Consider the following 25,299-nt stretch of genomic DNA (forward strand, 5'->3'; position numbering starts at 1 on the left):
GGATGACAAAATTTTGGAAAAAAAGAATGAGGGGTTTCGATCAAAAAAAAATAGCAAAATGTCGCGTGAAAAAAAATCGCCCAAAAAATAGGCATAGCTGTGGGGAAAAATAAATAATACAAAATGAAATAGCCCTATATTATAGGAAGGTTTTGGAATAAAATTTAAAAAAAGAGAATGAGGGGCATCGATCAAAAAAATGAGCGAAATTTCGGGGAAAAAAAAATAAAAATAAAAAACAGATACAGCCATGGAGGAAAAAAATTCAGTATGAAATAGGCCTCAATTAAGGGGAGGGTCGAAGTAGATTTGGGAGTATGAAGCAGGCGTGGATGGAGTGTTAAGTAGGCAAGTTGCGGAGATAGGGAGAAGCTAAAAAAAATAGGAAATTTTGTGAAGGAGGGTGGAATGAGGGTGCTTTGAAGGTTCGGGAGAGGGGAGTTGAAGGGCCTTTGGAGGAAAAGAAGGAGTTTATTGTTGTGAGCGTAAAAAGGATACAAGGTCGATGGGGTGAAGGTGGACGAGATTGGAAGGAAACAATGGAGGCTGTATGGCGGGGCTGCTCAATATTACATGTTCTGCCGATGGAGCTTCCACACGGGTTTTTCCCCCAGCTTACACGCCGTTCACCCTCGTACGCTCACGCGCGTGAGAAACCTCAAGAGCATTGACGCTTGAGCTTGTATATACGAAGAATGCTGGAGGATTACAGGTGAGGTGAAAGGCCAAGAGCGTCCTATATTAGGTACGCGCAAATCTGCTGGTAGGCTAGTTCGTGAGCCGATTCTAGCACCAAGATTTGATGGTGAAAAGTAATGGATGATCAGTATCGAACGCCAACCAACGACACTGAAAGGCAGGCAATAGAATGCTGGTGAAGCCGAGAAATTGCGCCTTGGCCATCTTAATGAAGGACCTCTAGAATTTCGCTACATTCAAATACATTGGTAATACCGTGACTTCGAAAAAAATCTTAATCTTGAATAGGCTGAGATAGAGTCTTTAAAGATATATCACTTGGATTCCATAAGAAAATTTTGGACCTCATAATGCACTATCCTTGCAATATTGCTTTGCGCATTTTACCATTTAAAATGCATGGAAGTCTGCACGGATGAGCTTCGGTCTGCCTTCAATTACTGCTGTGCGCGGTTCATAGCGGCCAGTATGCCATTTTTGAGGGAAATAAAGGCAAAGGATTAAGACAGCGACTGGTCTAACATTGCCAGCAACTGGTTTATCATTGACCAATATTCTCTCCGCAATTGAATACAAAAACAGTGTAGGCAACATGCATACCGCCCGAGCTCCCCCAAAGTAAGTTTATGGCTATGTGACTGTCCCTGAGGCTTGATATACGAAACTTCATGCACGGGTACATTTAGCACGAATGGTAAGTCTGGCGAATGAGGAAAATCTGGTGCAGGGCGGTGGCTGGACGGGGCGAGGGAGAGGCTTTCTCATTAAAGGGCCGGAAGACTGTCGGAGGTGGACGTACTGCCACCTTGGAAAGTATACGGACGTTGCACGCCCTACCGAACGACACATAATTTAAGCCCCTCGCCCTTCAACACACGACAGAAGGGGGGATGTCAAGTGTGTACACTATAGAGGGTGCTGTGGGTTTGTTGGGTGGAGCGCTCCCCCCATTATCTACCTGGAAGTGCATTGTCTAGAGAGGGCTTGGACGTGGTAGCGTAGAAGGAGGGACTCGTGTTGATGATGATGGTTACCAGACGCTGACTGAGACAAGGGGGCGTAACGAAATTTTCTAGCTTCTTCAGACTTAGATGCCGAGCATCCAAAGAATCCCTCATGGTGATATGACTAGTTCTATATTGAGAAAATTATCCCCAATTAGAAATCAATTGAGAAAGGTCAATAATGATTCGGAGTTTGGAGACACTTTAAGTGAAGAAGATAAGTTGTAATTTTTAAGTATTATGTAAGTCTTTGCTGAGGAATTTAAAATACCATTAGACGATGATAGCAATAAGAATAGGATGCTCTCTAGTATATTATAATTTAGTAAAATTGATAAAAAATATCACGGTAAGCTTTGAAGATGTAAACTTTGAAACTGTTAATTCATGGTAAAATTGAAATCCCTATGCTAATTGCGTAGGGATTTATTTCACGTTCTACAGTGATCATTAAGTTAATTATTTAAGCTCATGAAAGTGATGAGATGATATCTGCAGTATATTTGGAACATCCTGAGTTGGGTCTGGAATCCGTTTAAGTGCTTAATTTGTAGTTTTATTGTCTAGTGAGGGCTAGGATGAGATATCGAAGAAAGAGGGGTTTGTGTTACGATGATGATTACCAGAGGTATTTCCAAATTGCCTTTGCTCAAATGCATCCTAATTATCCAATGAATTCACCAAGATAGTTTTGTTCACGGGGAAAGTTAAGGGACTGGAAAGAAAAGGTGGCCAAGAAGTAAGCCAGAGTAAAAAGTAAATAAAAAAAGACTAGAATAATATCATAAATCGAAACATGTGGTAACTCACTCACTCAACCAGCAGGTTTTCGCGCGTATATGCTGCGTATACAAAAGAAAAGGAAACATTCACGCCTCAGATATTTTCTCTCAAAGAACAAATTTCCGCATAGGTGTGAAGCACGCCCGCACTATGATTAGCGAAGTTTTTCCCTCGCGCCAGTGACCGTCACACACACCGAAAAGGTAGGGAAGCGTCGTAAGTGCCCAAGAACAATCGTATATCCAGACACTTGGCGTTTTATTTTCCACGAGGGCCTCCTCGAAGGACAGAGAAGTATTGCAGTTTTAAAAAAAATGTAGAATTTTGGTAGCTATCCTTATTAAATACACTACTGTGTCCAAAACTAGTTAAGACATTTGATTCACTGAAAAAATACGGCATTATGACACCGAATGAAGCAACTGTAATGAGAAAACTTTAGAGAAAAATGAAGAAAGTGATATTTCTCTGCCTTCGATGATATATCTTTTCTATAAAATGCAAAGTATATATCCATCGTAACCCTCGTCATAGCACGGAAATACCATCGCAGGGAAGGCTTACTAAAAGCTCATCTTAGTCTCATTTTATAAAATTATCGAATAGAAAAATAAATTAACCCTAGAGGAAAACAAAAAATTTACACGAAACAAATAATTTCAAAGATAATAACCAGTTTTAATAGAAATTAGAGAGCAACTCACGGATAAAAGAACTGGTGCGGAAACAAAATATTGCCAGCGGGTTTGGCAGCGGAAAACCTTCATTCAAATTATTTGACTTGATTGATTAAAATTAGTGAAGCAGCGAATGATCCACAATTTCGGTCATTAATTAACTTTCTTACACATCCTATCACACAGACATCAAATGAAGTATGTCATAATATTAGCAACCTTGTTACTTCATCTCTTGTTTCCACACCCTCGTCAGTCATCAATTTCCATGACAATAACTCTTTCCTCTATGAACCAATTAAATGAGACTCCAATATGAGTACAACCCGTTTTAAATTGAACAGTAAACTGCTATGGTTACATCGAGAAAAACTAAGTGGGCTAAATTACCCCTCATCCATTAGTGGTAATGACCACTTAAAAAAGATTGATGTCGCCCAGCCCCAGGGTATCGAGATACGGGGAGAAATTTATTCGTTATAGGAGAAAGGTAAAGAATTATTCAGTGTTGAGAAACACTTAGAGCGAAGAATATAAGATCAAGGTGTCGTTTTACAGTAATATACTACGTAAACCATTGATGAGCAATTCAAAACCTCATTTAAAGGTTATATAAGTAAGAATGAAACACGCCCCACTGGATCAAAATGAAATTAACCCGAGTTAAAGCTTGGTGGTAAGTTCAAGGATACTCATCAGTATCGTCCATATCGCTCCAAAAGCTTGAAATAAAATTCCTATATAGGCTTTTTCTGAAAGTGCTGAAAATCAGATATTATAATCAGATTCTTAGGACCATTCTAATTTGGAAGCATAAAAGTTAATCATAAAACTGTGTATTGTCTGACTGATAAAAAAAATGCACAAGAAATGGTTGATTTATGACAGCTGATAGGAGATTAACTTGATGAGGCAGTGCATATGTTTTTGGAATACTAAACTCACTGTCTCATACGTCTTCAAGATGTGTGCTTGTTTTCCTCCAACCTGGAGTTGGAATTTTTGACTTGATTATCAATGAAATTTGTTTCGTAAACAAATAATGCGTGTAATCTAATAATTGATAACATGCTGTGCGAGAGATGGTATGATGCAAAAATAGCTCCGATCATTTTTATTTTTATGACCTCACGAACTCAAACCGAGCGGGTTATCCCTTCTCAGGTACTCAGCGGGCATGTGGATTGAGCGTGCGTTGCTCACTGCTATATTAAATATTTTGGTCTATCCTTGAATGTGTGGTTCTCCCTGAACGAGTAACTGAACTAAAACGATACCAACTCAGGAAAAAGTCGCTGCGACTACGGCGTGGAATTTATTTTAAAAAAAAGCTGTAACTGCTGCGTAGCGAAAAGTCTTATTTCGATGAATTCTTCTCGGGTTTCCAACCAGGTTAACATAATCGAATAGGCCGACGTTTTGGAAGACGACTTGTCTACCATTCATTTGCCTACACGACTGAGTTAAAATCGTTGAAAACTCCAAAAGAATTCATCAATATAATTCACCAGGAGAAATTAAAATCTTTTAGTTTTACTTCGTTTTTACAAACGTTCCTCTTCCATCTACAATATTATATTTAATACAAATATTTTATTAAATTAATTATATTTCAATCAACCAAATAGTTTTATTTTAATGCGATCTTTTACGAGGGTGAGCAATGCTCACTGAGCATTCTACAAGTAACAATCGACGATCTCAAACACCCTTTGCCCTGGATTGGAGTTACCTACCTACACTACTAATTGAACACGTGAACTTCGGTTTGGCAAGGGAGGAGATTACCGAGGCCGATAAAATACGCAGAATCCTTTCAAAAGGAGACTCGATGTAAGGCAGGGGTCTATTGCATTAAATTTTTCTTCGACGACGACTTAGCGGTAACTTCAGCACCATCACCAGCCTGCCTTTCGCAGGCGCAGCAAATAAGGCATACATTTACGGGCGAACGTCCCCCAATAATTAACTACCCCTCTCCAGTGAATGAACTGAATCACCGCAGCATAAGGAGGGTGTACCCTGGTGGGGGAGTGGGCGACAGCACGGCGTCAGCCAGTCCGCGTCTACTCAACCCCGCAACCCCCGACCTCACCTCCCTGGGACGCTGAGGACTGGCAGGAAGAGTATGTGCGAGAGCAGTGTCGTTCAGGAGGGAATCGTTCATGATGAACGTATCATTGTCATGAACCGAATGAATGGAGTCACTACATTCATTTCAACACAAGATTGGTTTTAACATCACCGATTAAGACGAGCATCGAAACAATTTCACCAGCTACAAGTTTACATTTTTTTCACGGAATCACTCTTCTAAATATTGAACTCCAAAATATGCGTCACTTCCAAAAACCTGAGAATTCTTCAAGGGCGTTATTGAAAGCGATTTCATGCGAAGACTTCGATGGATTTGTTTCTCGTCATATAATTTTGGATCAATTTAGCCACTTCATTCAAAGTGTTTATTTTGATTAGCCGAATTCGTTCCTGGTTCATTCTCATTCTTAGAGATAATGTTGATCTGTAGAGTTCAAATGGTGTGAAAATAATGCTTCATTGTGCTAATATAATTGGCATAGTTCATTGTGATCATTTGTTTTTTTTTAGTTCTTTTCGCTCATTTATTTCATATAAAGTCAATTTTTTTGTGGATAGATGTCGCGGAACAGCATAACTAATGATAAAAAAATATATCTCATTGCCCACAATTTTATTAACAGAGTAGTAAACGTGCTTCAATTGTTATACAATTCTCATCGGGTACTAGCAGAGTACCTAATGATGATTTTATAACAAATGAAACACCAGAAGTAATCACTTAATAAAATTGTGGCAGTACGATATCTTCTTTGATCGTTAATTCGTATAGTTAGTTCATTCTTAACGGTGATATATTGGGGTATGACGGCCTGATGAAGACAACTGTCGACGGATAAGTGGATGGAACGAACTAAAAGGGCAGAAATAAGTAGGCCTGAAAAGAAGGGAAGATTGAGTGGAGAAGTCCGTCAAACCAATTTTAGGATTATTGACCAATGACGATGATGATGAGTTCGTTATGCTGATTCTGTCCGCATGAGTCAATGTGTTCAGTTGGTTCATTTTGAACGGTCAAATAGAACGATTCATCGAGATGATCCCAATCAAATGAATCGACGCACATAAATGAATCGAAAAGCTCAACGTGCATGCGTGGTGTGGTCCCGAATAATGAGGGCCTTTAGTTCTGTCACTATCTCCTTACATACTTTTCTCTCTCGTGGCGTATGTATATTAAGAAGAAGGGTGCTTGCGACAGGAGGGGGGGGGGAAGTAAACGCACATGTTCTGTTGAGCAGATGGTTCACCCCACCAGCTACCAGGAATACGGAATATGGTCGGAGGCAGATGCGCAATTAAAATGGGCCAATCGACTCATTCTTGGCACTTACCCTACTGGGCCCGGAAAATCGACGATTTCCGCGAGCCCTCTGAAAAGGGTATAGGGCGGAACTAAAATGAGTAAAACGACCCATTCACCTTGATATTGAAAATATTCTGTGTAGGGTTATTACTATTTCTTGATGGATATTCCTAAGGAAAGGGTTTCCATCGAAATATGCTCCTGATATGGTTTAGGTCAAGCAATATTTTACATTGAAGAATCCCATCAGAATGCATCACTGGTGTGATCCATCCCTCCTCAATTCAGCAATCATTTGTCCCATGGGGCCTCAGATTTTAATATAAATTTCTTTATTGATCGTTAATCACCTCAAAATAAATAACCCGAGAGCATTTTGAGAAAAAATGTATGAGTTCTATGCATATTCAAATATTTCCACATTTTTGCCAAAAATGCGTGCCTTGAATAATATATTTCCTTCTATTTATTCACCAAATTATCGTTCTCCCATGCATTATGGTTCATTTTAAAGCTTGGAAATAAAATTTGTAAAAATATAATGAAATGCTATTTCATATCATTGGTATATTTCAATGTTTAAAAAAAATTCTCAAATTCCCAAACTCCCAAATCGAAGTATTGATCGAAACTTTTATTTCACTATGCAGACATAACTAAACTAAAGCTAAAGTCCAAAACTAAAATATAGCGGCAACTTGAATATGCTTTTTTAATATTTAAGCATTTAAATTTTTTCCCGCTCTGCGTTCCGACTATCCCTTTAGAAATACATACGGTAAACTCAAAATACTGCCTATGGGTGTGATTAATGCTCCAGATCGCATTGATATGACCTGGGGCTTCAATGATTAACAGTCAACAAAGCCAAAATTCTCCGGCCATCAAAGTAGGCTGCCGAATTGATGATTATTTTTCGGGTTAATTCCACGTCGACTCATTTTTTGCGTACGACAGTGTCGGGCGCGTTCCAGCTCCCGTCTTCAGGTTTTTGAACACGCCCGAAACTGTCGTCCGCAAAAAATCAGTCGACGCAGAATTAACCCGAAAAATAATCATCAATTTAATCCCCGCGGAAGCTTCCGTAATAATTTTATGTTGCCGAAAATCAAATAACGTACCTGCATAGAAAACTTAAATGGAATACATTTCTCCCATTATCAATTTTATGGCAATAGTTTAAAAGTAAAGATTTAGTATATATATAATTTGGTGCACCTATTGAATAAAGAACACAACATTACTGTTTCATTCCAAGTAAAGAGGAAAAAAATTCTTTGGGGTGCCGACTGCACCCTACGCGCCTTCTAACGTTACATTTCGCCGCGCGCCCTCTTCCGAGATATCCACTTTTCAGTAGCCACTGGCACATTGCTAATGTATCGCGTGCAGAATGAGGATACGACGGTGACTCACAGAGCAGCAATAATTCAAGCCGATTGGTTTCGTTGGCACGCACATTTATCCATTTACAGCAGGATCGGCAAATTATTGGTGGAAATGAGCTCTCTTATCCCTCTTCACGTGAATGTACGGAGTGGATTTTAAGGGGAAAACGCTATTAGTGGGAGGTTACGGCTATTTTTTTTTACAAATGGGGTGATGACAGATGGAAGGTCGGGAAAGGTAACGGGTGGCCAATGGAGGGATAATATTTACGAGGTGAAGAAGATTCGCGCTTCTATCTCCATTGAGTGTGATCACGGAGACGAGTAAAAACGAACCATTAAAATTGCTGTAAGATTTCTCATGTTTTCCATCGAGTGATTGGCTCTAAGTCCCCTGACGTTTCGAAGAGTGACTTGCTCTTCATCCTCATGGGATCATCAAGATAAAGGACGACGAGTAAGTCGCTCTTTGAATCGTCGGTAGTCATGGCAATTACCCGGTGTAAAACCCGAGAAACCTTTATGCACTTGATACGCCTGAAGAATCTAAAATCGTAAAAACCCATTAAAAGCCGCTATGAATTCATAAAGAGGACACAACGCAACCTCATTGGCGGTCTCCATTGCTCTTTTTCTTTCGTAGCGTAAGTATTACTCGCTTATCACTTCGTTTGATAAACGTTCGGCATCATCTCTATATTTTTTCCCATGACATAGACGTGATATTTAAATCCTTAAATGAATTTTTAGATTTGCCAAAGACAGGAATTTAGACAAGGAAGAAAAACAAATGCAATTCAAATTTTAAAATTTAACCTCCGAATTATCTTCGGTGTAAAGTTATTATTTATGGAATCGATGTAGTCATTGGTAAATTCAACCCAAAAATGCAGACATAAACGTGATACCTTAAAATTCCGGTCTTTCACAATCGAATGGAAACTTCATTCATTACTTTAAAATTACTTTATTTAAAGTAATGAATAAGTAAATAAAGTCATAGTAAATAATATGCCTACGTATAATTCCTGTATATAATCTGATTTTTGCACTTCGTAATCGGTAAAAAAAACTCAAAATATTGGCTACTATAACTAATCAATCGCTGATGGCTCAGCTATGTGTAATTTTGGCATAATAATGATAGTAATATGCAGGTTGTACACCTGATAAAAGTTCAATGACACAGAGAGCGTCGATAGCATTTGGATTGAACATGAACTGTGTGGAAAATATTAAGTATTTATTTTTAGTATACCGGTACTAGCCACGGTGATAACTTTACGGAGTCACCCGTAATGCTCAAATTGAGCGAAAAATCAAGAGAAAAAATATCAACCACAAAGGGAGAATGACGCCTCGGTAGCTTAACTGACAAAAGCACTGGACTGGAAACCGAGAGATCCTGGTTCGAATCTCGGTCAAGGCGAAAGCTTTTTTTCTCAATGGATTTTTCGCACATTAAATAGGTATCACTCCCATCATCATGGGTTACAACTTGCCTGTATTTTGTAACTCTTTCATAAATCCTGCGTACGGCATCAATCATTAACATTCATAAAACCAAGATTAGTTTGACGCAGCTCTCCACTCAGTTCTCCCATCGACTAATATTTAACAACAACATAATTATTTTTTTAACACACATTATCATTTGCTCTATGTATCTCACCCATATCCTCCTCAGCCATTCTTCAATTCTCTATGTCATTCAGCGATAATTTTCAGTCGGGCTTTCGTGCCCCAGAGCGTGGACGATTAAATTGTCATGTTTTCTACACGAGGTTCACAACAGGGATGGCAATAGAAACTAAACGATAGTCAAAACCAGTAAATTTTCAAAAGTTTCGTTCCCAGGAGCGTAATGTAGAAAATAAACGTAATGTATTTCAACTCCGGGAGCTAAACTCAGGGTCAAAACGAAATCGGAGTCAAAACTGCTCCAGGTCGAAACTAAACCAAAACTCTGGAACGAAACGAAACACAGATAATGCTTCGCACCGAAGGGACCACGTGTTTCACCTTTGAACAGTTTAGTTTCAACCCACACACCGAGTCCGAAGTATGGTTGAATGAAGTAGCGGTTCGGCATACCGCGATTAGATGCATGGGGCACTCATATTTTACCACTAACAGGAGAACGGTGACCGCAAGCTGGCCGTTCGATTTTTAAGCTCGATGTTTTAACCTCTCTTCACGCATGTCAAATGGTAGGGTAGAAACTATTTCCTCTTATCACCCTCCACTCAATTTCTGGGATCGAAACTTAACTATGAGCAGCGGATTTTCGATTAATTTAGTTTCGTTCCCGGGAGTAAAGGTTCGTCCTGGGTCGAAACTAAACCTAAGCCTCGTATTTTTGTTTCCCTCCTTGTTGAAACGAAATATTTTCGTTTCGTTTGACTTGCCGTCCCTGATTTTTAATAGACTTATCTCCCACTTTTATTGGAACTCTCACATTAACCCAATTCCGCCTACAAAAATGCCTGAAATTCCGATTTGTGACGGTCCCTTTACGCTAGTCTCTTATCCATACCAGCTTCAAAAATTAAATAATAGACGGAGTAGGCGAACGAAATAGCAAGCACATTTGTAGCAATTTTTAGCAATTTGTAGCGTTGTTTTTCATCAAGAGCCTCACATACACAAAACGGTAGGGTGTAGCCATAAAAAAGATCTTTCCATTTCATCTGGAACATTAAATTACATTTCGAAAGCTAACGACCTTGAAATATCCGCTGAATCATCGCCTATGCCACACTACCACACCGAAGTATGCTCCAAATATAATTCCTAATACCTTGCTTTCAGACTTCAACGCATACGTTTTCAGCTTCACGAAGACTCCTCTAATTAAGGAATGCCCTCTTCGCTTGGGTTATTCTACTGACTACTTCCTTCTTGCTAAGGATCGGACTGGTGTGGTGGCTAGGACGTTAGCTTCCCACCCAGCGGTCTCGGGTTCAAATCCCGGCAGTGGCAGAGAATTTTCAGAGAGTGCCAAATCCCTGCTTGAGTGCTGTACGGATGACACTTCCAGCGCAACACTCCGTCCGTCGGATGGGATATGCCGTGATCCCCTTGGCGCCTTTCGTTAAGAGCAGGCTAATGCCAACGCCGGGTTACTCTCCACCCTTCCTTCTATACCCTTCCCTCGTGGCGCAAATGACCTCAGCTGTCGGTCGCCTCGCCAAAATATTATACCATCCTTCTTGTTTCGCCCATAAATGCTGCTTGGGAAAGGGTTAACAATTTATATATCAAAATAAAGAACCAACCGCTGATGTTACTCTTTCCGCCAAGCTTTGAATTTTGTGCTCCCTTAAAGGTCAGAATGAATTTTATAATGCGCCATGATGACTCCCTTCCGATCGTAGGGTGCCGCCACAGCCGGCTCCTGGTGCCGGGAACCACCACCGGTGATGGAAGCCACGGGGGGCAAATAAGCCCCCTGGTACGAGGGGATAGTGTTCTGTGCTTGCGGTGCGAGGGAGGCACCTGGTGGTCTCCGCTACGTACGGTGGAAATTGAAAGTCCGAGCTCGTGGGGCGTTTATACCGACCATCAACCATCTGGTAGCGCGTCGAAAAAACTACATTTTTCTTCTTCGAGCTCTGAGGGGTCCCAGAGCCAAAATTGATTCCCAGGAAAGGGAGACTTCGGTCGATCAACGCTGAGTGATCCGAAATGGAATTGATCCCGACGGCCAACCACGAGCTCGATTTTCAGTGAGTGACTTTGATACTTGAAGGAAAAATGATGATGAAAAAATCATTCCAACCCACGGGAACGTCTATTTCAATCTAGTTTTCAGTCATGTACTTCTCAAAAATTTTGACATACTAATATATTTTTATCTTTAATCATAAGAGAAAGGGGTGACTATCCTGAAGCACATTCATCCTGGAAAAATTTTGCATCGAGGTAGATCTGGGAAGTGTTTCAGCAGTGAGGAAAACTATTTTTTATACAACGCGCTCAAATTTAAATGTATCTACCGCAACAGAAGAGTCATATTCTAGGGTATATGAAATAATTTCATGAGGTATGAAGCATAAAATAAAGGCCTGCATTTACTTAAACTTCATAATAAATGTTAAAGATTCTACATAAATAAAACCGTTGATATTGCAATTTTAAATCTTTTCCAGTTCATAGCAACAGATATATTGCCATTCATTTCCTATTTTTTTATTATGAGCACCTCACTCAAAGCAAATTTTGGTTGAAACCGAATACAAGGAAATTTTAGCGTACAATAACACAGTCGTGAGGAAATAAAATTCAATGAAATATATAAGAATGAGCTCTCTCTGACTCATCCACAATTTAAATCCCTTGCAAATTGTAGGAACGCTGCAAACGATGTAATTTCAGCGTATCACCCTTTTATCAGTAGGTTGCCACGTCACAAGAGAAAAAATATGAGGTTTTAGCAGGAAGCACTATGAAATGAAAGAGGCAAAAGATAGCATTACGTAGCCTGAGGATAGGATCGGAGAAATAATGTTTTAACCCAAAGCGAAGGAAAGGGGTTTATCGAACTTTTTTCTTGGCCATTATTCAACAGTAGAGAAATCATTCTCGCGCAAAGGGGTACGAAAAAAATCACCTCACAAGAGGAGAGGTTTTTTTCCACGCTCGATTGGGTAGCAAAAGGTATACACAAAAGGCGGTGTGAAATCTGGCAGATGCTCGCAATTATTTGAGCTTCACTTGGAGTTGCTCCGGGGCATAGAAGAAGAAAAAAATCATCTCGCATTTAAAGGGGAATAGCAGTATAAGGGCGCGGTCTGTAAGAGGAGCTTCCGCTGTAAAGGATTTGATGCATCACACAGTAAGCATGAGCTAAACAGTAATTTTTAAGGTTCAAATTCATTCAGACCCTGTTGAAGGCGTCCCGATTCAATAGTTTACTAATAATTTTAATTGAAAAGGATTCTAAAATATAGCGGTATGAAAGGCATGGTCTACGAGATGAGCTTCCGCTGTTTGCCTCACCCTGCAACATGAGCTAAGCTATAATTTTTAGAGTTTAAACACATTCAGACCTTGTTGAAGGCATCGCAATTTTACAGCTTGAAAATAATTATGAATAAAAAAGATTCTTAAATACAACCATACAAAGGCGTGGTCTTTGATAGGAGCTTCTGCAGGAAAGCATTTAATACCTCAAACTGCAACATCAGCTAAACCGTAATTTTCAAGGTTTTGACATTTTCAATCAGAGCTTGTTAAAAGCGTCGCGAGTTTGCAGCTTGCTTAGGATTTCGGCAAGCATATTAGTTCAGGCTGCTTTTTCAGACTATTTTAATTGATACATATAGTGAAAAGATAAAAAAAATGGATATTTATAATCCTAGGGTATCAATTCCTCAGAATTGGGATTGAAAGAATACAATTTAACACGCACTCAGCATTCAATGCAAAGGTTGGTTATAGCAGGAGAGGGGAGAACTCACCCCAAACTACGCTACAGGCGAGTGATATCACAAATTCAGGATGTGCTGACATTCCCTGGCTTCGCACTTCGCACTCGAGGATTTATGTTTGGGAGGGTCAAAACGCTTCACCCGAGGTTTGAACCCAGGACCAGCATCCGAGTGGAATACCAGCACCACACAAGTCACCAGCGCAGGAAAAAGTTATCAGCGGGAATGTAATGAATACATATGATACAGATGCACTTAAATCTACGTCTGACGAAATTGATATTTATTTCTATTTAGCTTCACGGCTATTCACCCTAACAAAAGTGCGGTTATTAAAGGGTTTTAATTATGATCACTAAATGGCAATAAGATTGCGTTACCATATCTTTGTAATAATTATTATTGTTTTATAGTGAGAGGATAATATTAGTTGTATGCCACTGAATGATGCCATTTTATGATAATTTGTCGATAATTAAAGAGCGATAACAAATAAAGAGCAAATAAAAATGTTTGCATTTTTCAAACCAACATATCTAATAACTGCTTTGATTCGTATAATTCGATTTATTTTTCATATATTTTACTAAAAATCGAAACATTTTTACAAAATGTTGATTAACAATTACAAGCATTATTATTTCAAAAACTTACTGCACTACATAATTTTTACAAAAGATTTTTAAAAAGGCATTACAAAAATATATATACATACTTATTTTTAACTACTAAAATAATTCTAGTAAACAACGAATTTAATTCTCATACAAGCAATGCATAATTCGTACGTCATCGTAACGCATGTTTTTTTGTCATTAAATTTATCATGGAGGTAAATATCCATTTTCATCCCACGATAAATCTGCTCGCATACAATTACACATTCCCTAAACATTCTTATAAGTGGTAAGTTGCAACAATTATTCAGAATATCAGAGAAACTAATTCGCGAAAGGCCGCAGAAGTTGCTTGCAAAAAATGAGAAGTGTTGGAAAAATTAAAAATTTCTCGGAGGTCTTATACCAGACTAAAAAAACGGATGAACTGACGTAACTAGCGTTGAGGTATAAGCTCGCAGTTTGCACATCGTGACCTCACCCACTTAGCAGCGAGGGACGCCTGAACGTAATTAGTTTCCACCAGAAATTTAATATACGTGACTCAAAAAAAAAAAAGAAAAAAAAACTCGCTGATCCTGCACAGTGGCGATAAAACAGTTGAGCGTCGCGAAAAATAATAGGGACGCTAGACCAAATACAGGAGCGGAGACAAGCCAAGGCCCCTCGTCCCTAATGATATGAAATCTTGGTTTCTTACATACACATATATACACGCGCTCCCTTATTACACGGCCCATATGAGTTGCGCCACGGCTTCGTGCTCACAGACACAGCCTCCGCCATAACATGCACACGAGTCACGGCTTGGCCATGAGTTTCAACTGATGACCGTAAAAATGAAAGTGGGCATGGCAAATTTAGTGGGGCTGTTTTATGGAACCGGGTGATAAAGGATTATAAATCCGTGGAAAAAAAGTTAAATTTTCGGCGGATTTGGACACGAATATTGCAATAGAGGAATCTCTAGTCGGCCTCTAGATGTTCTGTGTTACCTGCCGCGCATATAAATGTGTTCACTAAGGTCAACACTTGTGACATAGAGAGTAGAGTAATCAGATTTTCGCGAGACTCTAAGGAGGACTGTTAGCCGAGATTTAATCAAATAAAAAAATGAGATGATAAAATCTTTGGAATTCATAGCTATACAATCATAATTAAGGGGCGTGCAAATATTCTCATATCGAGGTTAGTTACAAGAAGACTAAGATTATGTGGTTTTGTTCAGAATCGCGATCTTGGAATGTTAGACTCATGGTAAAATTAAGCGGGGAAAAACTGGAACAATTAGAGTGATTTAACTATTTAGACACCATAATAGAGGAATGCTGATACAGCAATTGCGACATCATAAAGAGAATTACGTTAGCAAAGGAGGCGTTCATGAACAGGAAGGAGCTCATGAGGAGTTCATTATGTAAGAATTTAAAGAAAAGGTTAGTGAAGTGTAGCGCTTTACGTTGCGGAAACTTGGACGCTTAGGAGGGAGGACGGGAAAAGACTGGAAGTGTTCGAGATGTGGCTGTGGAAAACAATGGAGTAAGTTAAGTGGACGGAGAGGAGGAGGAACGACGAAGTTCCGGGCATGGTGGGTGAGTAGAGGCACCTTTTGGATGAAATACGGAGGAGACAGAAAGTATGGATGGAGCGAGTACTCAACGGTGAGGGCTGAAAACTGTTTTCGTGGGGTAGAATGTTAGGTAAACTAGTGAGAGGAAGGAAAATAATAGGACTTTTAGATAGAATGATTAGGAGTAGGCCTTACTGTGAATTGAAGCGGGAAGTACATGAAGGAAGGTTAGGCTGCCAGAATGCTTCGTAAGTACTCCATTGAAACCCACGTTGACCGGTAGGATCATCGTCATACCACATCGGGAGTACAGATAGTGTTACCGATGTGCTGAGCGAATTAGGCTGGGAGCCGCTAGATATTTGGAGGCTGCGCACTAGGCTTAGATTGCCTGAAAAATTGATAAAAGATATCTTTAGGAGCGATACGGAGAACATCATCTCAGAGCCCCAATATTTCCGACGGAAGCGATAAATTAGGAGAGATATTTTGCCGAACGGATAGATGTGGGAATTAGTTTTTTCCCCGAATCTCTAAGGACTTTAATAAATGCTAGTCGTAATTTTTTTGACTATTTTCTTTTTATATGTAAACGGCTGGTGTTCTAACACCCTTTGCCAAACGTCTTTTTAGGAGGCTTGTGGGGTAATATGTATATGTAGATCTTTAGTCAACAATTCTGAGATTGATTTTACGCAGTTCTCCACTCCTATCTGCTGGCCTTATCGGTAGAATAATTTAATAATAAAAAACAATATAATATTTAAATAAGTGGATCGTGCAGCACACATTGCGGTGCTGCGAGCATATTATAAAAGCGAGAAAAATGCACCCTAAGGGGAAGCATAAATCATACCTTTACGGGATGGACTGGGGCCTCCTCTGTGTAACCCCTTTGCCCGTGAGTTTCATCTAATGGCCGAAACTAAAATGAAAGAGGGCTCTGAGCAAAGCGTGCGGGGTGGTTTTTGGGAGAGCGCGATAAACAAATTTAACTCTGCGGACGAAAAGCTGAGGTTGGCGCGGATGTGGGTTCCAGCGGGGTGGTGAGGCCAGTCAAACACCCCTCCCCCAAAATATAGCAGCACACTCGGGAAGCTGCTGGGTGATATACACATATAATATACGTTCACAAATTTTCCTTTTACCGGATCCATTAAACACTGGCGCAGTCGACATTTTTTTCCTCTTTTTTTATTGTCCGGCAAAACAAACCAGCCGGCATGTTACCCGGGAAAAACCACCACTCATTCCGCCGCGGATTCCTAACCTCCAGACTCGGCACTATTTTATTCGTGGATAAGCAGTGTGTAGGGATGGGTAGGCGGAAAGGTTTGCGAGAGAAAAAGAGGATGAGATAGCGGGGCGCGAAGAGACAATAGTGGCCGGCACTCGGACGCCGACAGAGCAGTAAATATAAAACGAAAAAAAGAAGAAATGAAAATAATGAATGAATAAAGTGAGGGAGAAAAAAACTGGTTGCCGTCTGTAGCAAAGAAAATCAGGCACCGGTTGTTTTCCCCTTGATTAAGGAAGAGGGAAGTGCAGACAGTGAAAGAGACGGCGAGTGTGGATGTGTAGACAGCATTGGGCGAGTAAAAGGCGTGAAATGGGGTTTCACACCTGACTACTGGAGTGACGGATTTCCTCGCAATGTAAAATAAGGATGAGATGCTCCTTTATAAACGGATGCTACCAGACTACTGAATCCACTTACGCCGACTTCATGGCCGAGATGAGGAGAAAAAATATCTTAAAAACTAATATTTCCTTGGGAAGTGACCAAGAGAAATATGAATTTCGAAATGATAAGGATTTATGCGTAATATGAATTCACAAATAAGAATTATTTTTATGAAATCATATGCATTTCATCCCATTTCTACGCATTATTTACTGTTAATAATGAAATTGTTGTATTCAAATATGAATGTTACCTCAGTCCTAAGTATTCGTTATTGATAATAGTAGCAGTATTTATTATTCTGAACACATTCTCTGGCCTCGCTCTCTGAAAGCACATGTGGATAGTGGTATTTAGTCTAATTTCCGAGCAGATGCTCAAACTACTGAGCTACAAGCTTCCTTAAGCTTTTCGGTGGAGGTTTTATGCAACCGTTTCCCCACATGTAGACCGATTTATTGGGGAGATGGTTCTGGACATGGTTCCCTCCGCCAGGGAAGAAACATGATTGAGAGAAAATGAAATGAAACATAAAATCACTTAAAAAAGGTATGGTATTTGGAGGAGGTGACCGACAGCTGAGGTAATTTGCGCCATGAGGGAAGGGTATGGAAGGGAGGGTGGAGAGAAACCCGGCGTCGGGATAAACGTGATGTTAACGAATTGCGCCGAGGGGACCGCGGCTAAACGTCCCATCCGACGGAGAGTTTCACTTGAAATATAATCCACACATCATTCAAGCAGGGATCGGGCTGTCTCTGAAAAGTTTTCCTGGATATAAACAATTACTTATACCACTTATTTTTTTTATCAGAGCGCGACCCGGGTTTCAATGAATTATCATCATCTTCAGGCGCAAAGTAATAATAACTAATTAATTATTTAATTTGCGCCTGAAAATGATGATAATTCATTAAAACCCGGGTCGCGCATTGATATAAAAAATAAGTGGTATAATTAATTGTGTATATCCAGGAAAACTTATAATGGAATGCCACAAAGTAAAGCAAGAGTTAGTGATCTTTTTTAGTCTATGAAAATTCTCTGCCGACGCCGGGATTTGAACCCGAGCCGACAGGTTGTGAAGCCAACACTAGGATAGAAGTACTACATGTTTGTCGGGGAACGCTCGTCCCAACGAGAAAAAATGAACCACTCTCGTGACATACACCCTGAAAATTTTAAGATAACAGCTCAAGCATCAAACCAGTACTAAGTCACCAAAAATGGCAGACCGAAATGGAATTATGTGCCCTTTAAAGAATAATAACAAAGAATATAAATAACCCAGCTCTTCACTCAATTTTACTATCAGCAGATCTTTAAACATCAAATATTTCCTCTGCTAGGCATTCTTCATCGCATACTCTAAGCATCTCATCCGTGGTCTAGCTTTGCCGATCTTCCCTTCTATTTGTTCTTCAAAGATTGTTTTCATTAGACCATAGTATCTCATGATGTAGCCACTAAAATTACCCCATCTTCTACACATGATTTTCAAAAGACTTTTTTCTCTCCGAATCATCTTACTACTTTCGCATTACTCACATGATCTATCCATTATTTTATCTTCCCAAAATGCGTAATGCAACGAAAAAAAACCGCTTTGATTGAACGCTTCGCATACATCGAGCCTGCATGTCGGAAAGGTCTTTGTAAAGAGACAGTCGGCTCAGAGCGGCGCAGGACCTTTCTGGGGCAATAGATCTCGATAACGAAAGGAATGTACTGACGATCAAAACAAGTCCGAAAACAGGAGCGATGCCACTCAGGGATGCAACCCTTAAATGCGCCAGGGCACAAAGCCCTTCAACAAGGCACCAGGTGTTTAGGGCATGCGACGGAGATTAGGACGATTTGTCGACCATACTATACGTTCTCACCCAACCCATTCATCGTATCATCCCCTTTATGCTCTCGTCCCGGTTTTACAATGCGACGCGAATACTGCGGAACAGAACCCCCAACGGGTCTTTGCAATAGGGTCCCGCAGTACTAAAAAGCACGACCTACACACATTCGATGGGGGCCTACTACTACACAGTTGCGGAACGAGGTTGAGGACAAGGATGAATGGCATGATAGGAGGATGATAAGAACATGCAAATTACTACGAGTGGTATCGTGCCGCTGTTAGAATGAAGCGCTCCATTGGCTGCGGGTAAATAACGACTGAGGGCGAAATGAGGTCCCCATCGCGGATGGATGTCTCGACACTCGAAGTGAAGTGATGGAGTGAGATTTCAAACGGACGGGGAAAACGAACGAAAGTCGAGTGAGACAGAGCCGTTTAAGTGGAGTAAATGGCCCGTTAGGAATGATTTCTATGAGATGGAGTGTCATTTGTTTCACGGAAACCGTAATAAATTGAACGAGTCGACTCTCGAACCTTTAAATGCGTGTATAGCTCAATAAGAACATGTGGATTCACTTATTGACGACCAAATAAGCAAGCCATTAAAAAACCATTGGAGGGGAGGAATAGAATTTTAAAAATAGGAAGTTCCTGCTCACTTACACACCGCATGGTAATTATTCCTACGCATCATTTGGAAAATCAATGAGACGTTTACAGGGTCACGCTTGATTGACGACCAAACTTAATTTTTCGGTCCTCTAAAAACCGTTAGTAGTAATCTTAGAGAGCTATGGAAAATGGCATTCGACGGCGGTGCAATGAAGCTATGGCATAGATCCCTCAAGGTGCATTAATTTCTTTCCTCTATTATACCCCGGTATAACTCACCTAGCTTAGATTCGAGCTCTGGTCTTGCGGTTGGTATAAAAGAAGTCAAGGATTCCGAATCCTAGGCTTGTAAAACTATGGCAGCTTAAGAAAATGAGTAAAAACATATAATATACCATTCAGTGCATATAAAGACAACGAGTGGATATTTGTGATGGTATACAACATTTAAAATAGCTTTCGAGTACTTAATTTGATTACATGTATATATTCGGAGAAGGCCGAAGAAAAATGAGAAAAAAAGATCATTCGGAATACACATTAAGGTTATGCCACTATTTAAGACGTTTTACGCAGGTTTTCTTGCAATTTGGACAGCGATTGCAAATTTAAATCATTTTTATCCGATGGAGAATACCTAGGCATACCAAATATTAAATTTATTAAATAAATTTAAATAATTTATGTGGTAATTGAGATAATTAATTATTAAATCCGTGATTAAATTTTTACCCTTACTTTTTGTTGACGACGACTGCTTAAATGAAGCAATGTTCAGAAAAGATATATTACAGGTGCACTATTATAATTCATTTTCGGGAATACGTCTGCGTGCTTAATATTTAACTCAACGTTTCGTTCCACTTACTGGGAACGTCGTCAGGAGAAACCGACGACGACGACGACGACGACGACGACGACGACGACGACGTTCCCAGTAAGTGGAACGAAACGTTGAGTTAAATATTAAGCACGCAGACGTATTCCCGAAAATGAATTATAATAGTGCATCTAATCGCTGTGAAAACCTTAAAACTAAAATTTATATTACAGGTATTAGGGATTTACAAGATGAATAATAGGTTGAAGATGTGGTTTATGAGTTTAAACGGTCTTCCTTAATTATGAAGAATATGAAGATTACAAGAATGAAACCATTATAAAATAGTAATGAGAGAAAGTTACTTACCAACTTAATCCGTAGGGTTATCTCGATAAGATATCCTGCGGATGAATTCTCTCCACTGGATATTATTTCCTGTAATCAAGGAAGAGATCATTAGATTTAGGCATACACAAGTTTTTTTTAACACTTCTCTACTTTATAAAGTGGCACATATCCATAAGTGATTCCATGTAAAAATATGAAAACCTAGCGTGTTTTACATTAATATAGATTATACGTATGATCATATTTGGCATTATTTCTCTACTTCACCGTCTCTACTCCTCCTGTAAAAGCCTTCATCCTTCTAATCTAATATGTTTAACTAGCTTCATAGGATAAATTATCCATGATATGGCATTTCCATTTTGATAATTGCCGTAGGAAACATTTAAGAGTGATTAAGAACCATAAAAAATACAGAAAATGTTGATGTTTTCAAAATTTACACTGTAAAGTGTAATAATTGAAATAAGTACCAGTTTTTTAAGCCGAGCATTCATACAGCTGCAGAAATGAAGTGCATTTTCTGTTTGGATACTTAAAATTATACATCTCAGATGGTTCCTACCCTAAATATTTTCAGTAGCATTTTTTTTCGTAATAACCGTAACCTTAGTAGTATTCTTGCTTAGAGGACTTTTATAGTAAGTTTGATTAATGAAAAAAAACTCAATTTTAATTGTTGTGATGTGAAGATGCAACAAAAAAGATATATTTCATTAAAGCACGATGAGCAAAAAACACCAAATAGGTGATTTGTAAATATCACTTTTTGCGTTAAAAATAAATTATGCTCATGCTGCCTGTGTTCATCTCGGAAAAACAATGTGGATTTAAGAAGAGACACTACATAAATTGAATTTTTCACCTTGCTCTTACTACCACCGTAAAAGACAGGGACCTCCCGATGGTAATATAATGGCTCATCTACAATTACGACATAATTATCTCTGGAATCCTCTTTTAATATTTTTAAACAGGTAAAAAGGACCCTAACTACGTCACCAGCTGAGCTCCAATCCAGGGCTACTGCGAGGAGTCGCGAGAATACCCTTCTGCTAATTTCATTATTGCGTGAACGAAAACTCGGGTCTGATTACGCCTACATCAAAAATTGCTCTTCATCAAATTACTTCAGCCTTCTCACTTGAGTGCGGGAGTAAAAAGGAATTAGTTCCTGGTGATCCGTAAATTATGAACGGAGTGAATAAAAAAAACCGGGATATGGGATGGATAAACTAGACGAGAAGATAGAAGCAGTGAAATGGATCTACTGCTTTACGAGGACTGACGAGCCCTAACTCAATCAAAAATGTACGCTGCAAAAATGAAAATTCCTCTGCTTTAATCTGCGGCAATCAGGGACATGACTAACAGCTTTGTGTGTTTATAGACTAAGGCCATTTAAGAGAAAAAACATGAAATTAGCTTAAAAACCATCCTCACACTACTTCCGGCTTGTTTTCACCAAAGAGGGTTTGGATAGATTCAGATAATAAATAAGATTTGTAGAACCAATGCTTCTCATATCAAAAGAAGTTCTTCATGGATACGAATTTGAACGGAAAAAGGGGATAGGAAGTCTGACATGATTTAATTTTCCGATTACGAAGACAAAAATTTTCCTTTGATCACTTATCGCCTCAAATTAACGGTCCTTGCGGCTGTATTCATGGCAAGTAGTAAGACAATGAACTCCGGGAGAGCAATTACTCAGGTGATATTGAAATTCTGAAAATTAAGCTTTAACAACCCTCCGCCCGCCTAACAAACAACCCACTCAATTATTCCAGCCGGGAAAACGCGGTATGGGACTCAATAATTCATCAATCTGGCGGCTTAATTAAAGGGAAACCAGGAAACTAGATAAAATTGATTTTGAAGGGAATAGGGAAGGTCGATAAAGCTCAGGAGCTCATTTATTCTGAAAGGCTTTATTCCCACCAGACTTCCACCGCAAGATAATAAAAACATTCGTATGTGTGGTAGGGCTTAAATGAATGTATTACGTTGAGGTACAAAGCTACCCTACATGTACAGAATCATACGTTCACTAGTGCGGCTCATTGAGTACATTGGGTACCCATGAGGAGAGACATTAACGAAATTTTCACTCATTTAGTTGCATTCTAGAAATTCATGATTTCAAAATGGTTTTGTTCAATCACATATTCAAAATACCTCTGTTTTCCTACCACCATCCAAGAGTTCTTATATGCAATGTGGTTTAAATTCAATAGTTTAACTAGGCATAAAAAGTAAGAGAATGAGGTTATAGCTATCATAAAAGAGGAATTCGTTACCTGGTATGAAGACTGAAATAATGTAAGGAAGAACAAGCACTCTAAAGACAGAGCGAAGATTGTTTCCGCAAATAACCTCTATAGTCGAGAGAAAAATGCTGGAAATCACTGATAACAAGGTTCTACCAGAAAACCCATAGAAAACAACGCAATTAAGATTTAAAATGCTTTACACTGCACTTTAAACTAAAATTTTGTACTCAGGTAACGATCGAGGCCGAGTGGGTTATCAGCAAATTTCGCTTTTCCTTTGCCCTTTCTCAATTTATACGTAGACGAGATAACGAGGATTGCCATGAGGACATTGGACATATTTTGGAATCAATAAACACGATTTCAATTCGCAATAAGACTTCATTCATTCAGTATAAAAATCCCATTACCTTCCTTCCTCTCCCTTGTTTACCCAACACTTTTCCCGTCTAACAGTATTCAACCATATCCCCGCTAAGTACTCGCTCCATCCTTACCCTTTGTGACCTCCGTATCTAGTCTATTAGCTACCTCTCCTCACCCAACGTGTCCAACACTTCGTCTATCCTCCTCTTTGTCCACTTTTCCATTCTTCTCCACACCAACATCTCGAAAGCCGTCAGTTTCTTCTCATCCGCCTTCCTATGCACTCACGTTTCCGCACCAAGTGCTGTACTCAAGATTAGACTCTCCGCTAACCGTTTATTGGATTTCCTGCACAAATATCCTCTAACCAGCTCTTTCTCATAGAAAATTAAATTCCATTCATACATTTGCTTTAACTTGGTTTTTTGAGGGAACGAAATTTCACTCACGAATCCGTAACACGAGGGCTGAATCCGATGTTTATTCTGCTCTGCATCCCCTTGCGGCCAAAGTATTCCCGGATCATGACCTAACGCAGGCACCGCCCTCCTTCACGAATTTCCCATCGTTCTCTTTTCCTCAGGAGGAATCCCTTTTCGTAGGCGGCGCGGAAAATGAAAGTGGAAAGATAGTGAAAAAAGAAAGAGGGGATGACCAGAAACTTTTGCCATCACTCCTAAAGACCCGAAGGAGGAGGAGGGGACGCGAGAGTTTGGAGACCCTTCGAACCGATGATAATAAAAAACTCTTCCCCAGTTTTAGCATCACCTCTTCTTTTCCTTCCGCTCCACTTTGCCATTTCTTTCTCCTTTTCTCAAGTCAACTCAGCGGTGCCATCCGTAAACAGACCTCATGCGCTGACGCTGTTTTTTCTCCCCAACCATACCGAACTCATCGGATAACACGGTAACCTCTCTCTCTAGCTGGCTAATTTTCAAAGTCAGCATTTGTAAACGCAAAGATGTGGGAAGATGGTAGAGAGAAGATGCAGCATCAATCACTGAATCCAAATGTTTACCTACCACTAAAGATTCGTTTCTCTAGAAAGAAAGTGCCAAGTGTAAAAAATAACCATTCACGTGAGTCTGATGCGCGTGTATTAGGCCGGCCCTTATTTTTCAGAATTACGAAAAGTTATGTTTTCCTAGTCTCGAAATGATCCAAATGAGGTTCATATTCACGTGTTAAAATTTGGTTACTTTAAAATAACGGCAACCCGTGCCCCAAGGGCCCTAAGTACTGAGGACCCTCAATTGAGTTTTTTGGAGCAGAAAAAGTGCTATTTCTATGTGAAACGTGAAAGTAAAGCGCTTTAGGGCCGATTTTCTGTTTGTTTTGACTTATCTTTAAGCGTTTAGGAGATATCGTCCGTCGTTATACAATCCACCCCCCTGGGCGCCACCCCGCACCGTGGCGCCGCTGAGGTACGGCCCGCACCACTTACTAGATACTTCCCCTCCACCCCCTCTCCTCCCTCGGCAAAGACTTACCTCCTGATGACAATATTTACATGTTTGTGGTACAGAATTAAACAGGTTGTTCCTCTTGTGCCATGATTAATGTTGTTTAAGCCTACAATTTTAATTTTAATCCTTCGGTGCCATCCTATGCACTAGGTACCGACCCCTTAAACCTTAATTTGTTGCCACCATACGGCACCTTGTAGCTTATAGCAACTTGCCCGGAGAACCTAATCAGGAAATTTCCAACGAAGGATACAGCTCGGTGGTTACCGTGATAACCTTAGTACCGCAGTACTGTTCGC

General features: G+C 39.7%; 1 protein-coding gene across 1 annotated transcript in view; it reads right to left on the bottom strand.

The window, feature by feature from the left end:
- The window catches only part of LOC124162751, a 1,072,747-nt gene that overhangs the window by 938,863 nt on the left and 108,585 nt on the right, over positions 1 to 25,299 (bottom strand). Inside the window, exon 2 of the mRNA XM_046539387.1 lies at positions 20,914 to 20,982. The gene's annotated coding sequence lies outside the window, so the exon portion shown is untranslated. The remainder of the gene's footprint in view (positions 1 to 20,913; positions 20,983 to 25,299) is intronic.

Source organism: Ischnura elegans, chromosome 7, assembly GCF_921293095.1.
Source record: "Ischnura elegans chromosome 7, ioIscEleg1.1, whole genome shotgun sequence".
NCBI classification, from domain to species: Eukaryota; Metazoa; Arthropoda; class Insecta; order Odonata; family Coenagrionidae; genus Ischnura; species Ischnura elegans.